The 5,855-nt window shown below is 35.3% G+C and overlaps 1 long non-coding RNA gene across 1 annotated transcript; it reads right to left on the bottom strand.

Annotated features, from left to right (window-relative positions):
* Positions 1 to 2,668: 2,668 nt before the first annotated feature.
* On the bottom strand, positions 2,669 to 5,591 carry LOC115919377. Its single transcript, XR_004061820.1, has 4 exons — positions 5,412 to 5,591; positions 4,102 to 4,195; positions 3,374 to 3,514; positions 2,669 to 2,815 (listed from the first exon to the last, which is right to left on the bottom strand). It is a non-coding gene; the product is annotated as an uncharacterized LOC115919377 (long non-coding RNA).
* Positions 5,592 to 5,855: the final 264 nt, after the last annotated feature.

The following is a 5,855-nucleotide window of genomic DNA, read 5'->3' as shown; positions in this document are numbered from 1 at the left end:
AAACATGGATATACGTCGTGTCGTAATTCTAATTGCCACACTACCTAAATAATTACGTCGTGTAGTAATTCGAATTGCCACACTACCTAAATAATTACGTCGTGTCGTAATTCGAATTGCTACACGACGTAATTCCGAATTACTGCCCAACGATTTAACGTCATGACGTTAAATGAATTAACTACACGACGTTAAATAATTAAGGTCGTGTAGCAATTCAAATTACTACACGACCTAAATAATTACGTCGTGTAGTAATTCGAATTGCCACACTACCTAAATAATTACGTCGTGTTGTAATTAATTACTGCTCAACGATTTAACGTCGCGTAGTTAAATCATTTAACGTCGTGTAGTTAATTCATTTAACGTCATCAACCAATGAGACCGTTCGTAATATATGCGATGCGAAGACCGGCCACTACTATAGCGCGCACGAACGCGCATCGTATACATATTTTTGGCGCGCAAATATGATCTTCGCATCGCATACATTACGAAAGACCTCATTGGTTGATTTAACTACACGACGTTAAATGAATTAACTACACGACGTTAAATCGTTGAGCAGTAATTAATTACAACACGACGTAATTATTTAGGTCGTGTGTTAATTCGAATTACGACACTACGTAATTATTTAGGTCGTGTAGTAATTTGAATTGCTACACGACCTTAATTATTTAACGTCGTGTAGTTAATTCATTTAACGTCATGACGTTAAATCGTTGGGCAGTAATTCGGAATTACGTCGTGTAGCAATTCGAATTACGACACGACGTAATTATTTAGGTAGTGTGGCAATTCGAATTACTACACGACGTAATTATTTAAGTAGTGTGGCAATTCGAATTACGACACGACGTATATCCATGTTTTTGACGGTCTCCTGCTTCCATACTGGAATGATGTTCACCACATGGTAAAAGACAATACGCGTATCAGCGTAATTAGAGAGGTCAAATAATTTACTGTACGGAATTATGGGTAATTTATTCATCACGCTGCGCGCTAGCAACGCAAGTGATTCAGCGAATCAGCGTGGATTATTCTGATACGATCACCGTTAGGTGAAATACGCGCTCGAACTTGTATTATCGATCACCAGTATAACAGCTGGTGTACCCAGGATGCATCGGGAAGTGGACCTAAAGTTCCTCTCGTTGTTATGTTGTTGTTGTTTTTTAATATGGGGGAGTGGCCTTAACTGGCATTGAATAAGAAATACTGATTATTCCCTTTTTAGTCTATCAATAATTGGGTCTGTTTTTGTTTTATTAAATCAAACATGCTATAAGCCATATAACAACTCATTCTCTGGCTATGATTATACATTTTAAATATGCTAATGTATAAAGTTTCCTTATTATAGACAAACAAATTATGTGGCAAAGTTGATGGTTTTTCTCCACCCACTCTCATCGTACCTTAATGATTCCCTTTCTCTCTCTTTCTCTGTCTTTCGTAAATTATTTTCTGCAACTAACGGTTTGTTGTCTTGACTGAACAACCTGTTGCAGTTCCTTTCTGTCTCACTTTCAGTCGTAGTTGTTATTACCACTCATTTATATTTACTCGTTATCAACTACGATCAACCATTCCATATTCACTCCATTACTGTCCACATTTTACTTGGATTATCTTCACTTTTCCTTTTTGCAGCCTTTGCAGGAGCTTTGAACATTTTTAATGCATAGACCAGAGAGATCGGAAAATATGTTAATCATTTTATTCAAATTTTCTAACTTGAAAACGGAAAGTGAAACATTGTTTTTCAACATCTTGACATAATTTTTGTTTAAAGACAACGGAATTTAACACTGGAAATTATGAATTGGGTTGCCCCCCCCCCCCCCAAAAAAAAAAAAAGAAAAAGAAAAGAAAACAAACCCAGAAGTGGTACAGTACCAGGGTTAGTTAGTTAGGAGGCCCATGTCCTTTATAATTTTATTTTTAAGAATATTTTTCACTTTTTTTATTTTATTAATTTGACATTAGTATACCGTTAATTTCACTTGGAAAACTACCCCCTTCCCTTACACATCAATACTGCCATTACTTCTAGCAACAGTAATTCTATAATTCAAAACGTTTTCATTTTCTAAATCCTTTTAATATAAACATATAACAAATATAATATTGTTTACACTTTTGCAACCTGTTACATGGTCCATGTAGAAACAGCACCAGGAAGAGGATAACAAGCCCCCCCCCCCCTGTTTTCTTAAGCTAGGAAGTATCAAAACATGATTCTATTAAAATTAGCGGTTTGGATACAAATGATGATTAGCAGTTTCCATATTTAGTGCATTAAGAGGGTTGTCTTTCAAACCTTCTTACACACAATACTTGAAAAAGTCCATAGACTGAGGTAAATGAATTTCAACATGTATAATTATAATTAAAATATCATTGATTAATTCAATCTTTGATATAGACTGATAGATCTTTATCACTCAAATTTCAAGGAAATTTCTTTCTGCCCAGCCCTAAGTTTCATCCGGCTATAAAATGGTAGTTGACATTGTTAAAATGTTAATGTTTATTCCTTGATGATTAGTTATCTTTAATTATTTGAAAGTTGACAAGATGATAAATTCATTAGCTTTTTTTAAATGTGGTATTCTACAAACAAATAATACAAATAATAAATAAATAGCATGTAAATATTCAAGTTTAAACCCATCTCTACTGTCCTCTTTCATTATATGAGGGTGGCATCTTTAAGACGTAGTCCCATGTAGATGTTTTCTGCATCCATCAATAAAGTTGTAGCCTAGTTTTCAGAAGAAAGGGCTGTAATGATAACCCAAGTCTGTTGAATAGAAAAATGAAATAGGATACAAGTGTTATAAGAAAATCAACAATAACTAATAACATACACCCTGATACCTGCTCTGACAAAATGAGGAAGGACCGAATTTCACTTGGGATTCTAGTGGGCAAACCTAAACTATATTTCCTACAAGACTAGATACTGACCACATCTTAGATTATTTCAGATGATCCCATTAAGACAATAGGCCTGCTGGAGCTTGGATCAGGCAAGGTATGAAATAAGTAATACATGTACAATTTACTTGTACTGTAAACTCATGCTCATAATTGAATGATACTCGGTTAAGTATGGGACATAAATTCACCAAACAAGTTGGACCAGAGAATGTGCTCTGCTGGAAATAATGCTACTGAAACACACGTAATGTAGACTTATATTTCATCTATATTGACATTTTATTTTTAATCTAAATCACAATTATGATATTCAGTCAAGTATTCTTTTACAAGTCAACGGACAATGAAAAATATCTTTGTCAGATCTATAACTTTCTGCATGATATGTGTTCTACAATAGTTTATTGGGGGTACCTACATTGTATATTAGCACACTTGCTCGTATGAAGTGTAGTAGGCCTGCATCTCTAGATATGATCCCGTCAATATCTGTTCTTTGTTCCTCTCCTGAGTTTGTAAACCAGCATGGCTTCATCATCCACTGTAGCGAAGCATCATCCTACATGAGAGAAAACAATGTAGGTACTTCAATTACAAATTGATATTAATGGCTACATATCAACCATAATACATCCTATAAACAGACTTTCATTGATCTTATTTTGTGTTCTTCTTGATCTTCATTGCTCAAGAAGTGAAAGCACTTCCAAAAAAGTAATGAGGGGTCCTGTGTATACCCTACATGTATGATCATGTAGTGCTTTGAATGTGCATTACGCCCCCCCCCCCCGAACAAAAAAAAACTATTAAAAAATATGCCAATGGCTTACCTGAAAAGGTGAAATTTTTTTGTAACCCCCCCAAAAAGTGTCCTCTTATCCCCCCCCCCCCCCCACTTATTCAGCGGCTGGCTGAGTCGTTTTTTGAGGCGATTTTTTTTTTTGGGACTTAAAAATATATATATATATATAGACCCTATTTTCTCTTTCCCACCGTGTGCCCCCCCCCCCTTCCCGGCAAGAAATTCCTGGACCCACCCCTGCCCCTGTATACGCTTGCAACATAAACTTAGTTACATTTCGTGTTCAGTGAATTAATAGGTGGTCGTTTTATGTTTGTGTGCTAAATATCCTGATTTTTTTTTACCTGGATGGGACTTTCTGCGTCATCTTGCAACTATAAAAAATGTTGTAATGTCTACTCATCAGCTAACTCCTTCCAGCTCTTCTTCAGTTTCAATCTGTTGGAACAAGAAGAAAAACAAATCAATATGACAATCAAGGCGTCCCTTTCTCCTTAACAAAATAAAATAGATCTAGCAATAAAATTAGACCCTACAGCTATTTTTGATGTCATGGTTGGCCTTAATGTTAATATGGTGTGGAAATCAACATTCCTATTTAATGGACCACAGAACAAAGTAAAACTAAATGGAAGATTTAACTTGTGCCTCAAAAAGTGCTTTAGGCCTAGCCCTATATGGCCTATGAATATAAAGCAGTTTCAAGTAGATCTAGTTTCAAGTATTAAAACAAGAAGAAGAGGTGGACTACATAATTAAACATAATTGTGGACTAGGGTTCTTCTCTTACACAAAAACAAAAAGATTTATCTACATGAACTGCACAATTTGGAGAAGAAAAAAAATCTCTAAAAATTAATAGGGGTCTAGATTCGTCTCGACTCTAGTATATTACAGACCTCTCAGTCTAACTAATGACAACTTGACAAGCTCAAGCACACTGGACCCACTATTAAATTAACAAATCCTAGATCTAGATCTAGATCTAGATCTAGTGTTGTTTAAAAAAAAAAAAAATTTATTAATAAGTTCCAGGTTTACATCTAAATGAAATAGGATTTGGAGTTGTTTGATTATCAATGGTCACAGATAATTTTGGTCTAGAGTCTAGGCCTATTCTAGGCCTAGACCCTAAATAAAGTTGACACGCACCGCGTACCGATGGTGCAACTAGACCTACTATGACTAGATCTATTACTAAAGATTTTAACAAGAATTAATCCACTTGGATTATCAAAAAATCATGCTTCATAGATTATTTTAAGGTGTAACGTTAAATCTATATTTAAATTCAATCGATGATTGGTGAATTAGATTCATGATGACGATCAAATCTGAAATAAAACCTGATTTGAAAGTTTGATCTTGATGCAAATGAGTACCGAAATTTCCCGGGGTGGGCCTGCCGAAACCCCGGGGCCCTAACTGGAGTACTAGGGTGAAATGACGGCAAACCGCAGTCAAACTACTTCATGACGATAAAAATCAAAGTGCAATTTCAAGAGCAATATTTTCCTAGTCTTTTCCCCAAAAATCTGTTGAGAATGGTCTCACAATGTAACGAAATTACCGTAGATCGCGAGGAATATTGTAGCTTTTTCAAAATTGATGACTAAATTCACTTAATCTACTCATATTTCAATCAATTACTTACCCATTCTCAATGAACTAAATCTTCTCAGTTTGTGCGAGTGTAGTAGCGTCGTGCATAAATCTGCATAATTAAAGTGACGCAATGAGGTCAAATATATTATCCGGTTTCTTAAACGATACTATCGATAAAATACATATTCATGAGGCTCATATCCAATCAAAAAGACGCCTCGGGTGCTTATTTTGTCTTCAAATGATCCAAAAGAGGCCGAGCCTAATCCCATTCGTGTAATGGTTTCCGCGCGTGCTGCTTTCCGTCTAGTAATTATATTTAAACGTCTTTGACTACTATACAGTGCGTCCCAGAAAAAACAAAACCTAGATTTATCGATGTTTTATCATAACTTAATAACAATTAACAGATCCTCCTCTTTAATTTGATGCATCTCATATCATGCATATTTCACGCATGAGTGATTCAAACCAATTTGTAGAAAGAGTACCA

Source organism: Strongylocentrotus purpuratus, unplaced genomic scaffold (genome assembly GCF_000002235.5).
Source record: "Strongylocentrotus purpuratus isolate Spur 01 unplaced genomic scaffold, Spur_5.0 spur5_scaffold_6, whole genome shotgun sequence".
Taxonomy (NCBI): domain Eukaryota; kingdom Metazoa; phylum Echinodermata; class Echinoidea; order Camarodonta; family Strongylocentrotidae; genus Strongylocentrotus; species Strongylocentrotus purpuratus.
The sequence above is the reverse complement of the archived record's forward strand: the minus strand, read 5'-3'. Positions and strand labels throughout refer to the sequence as shown.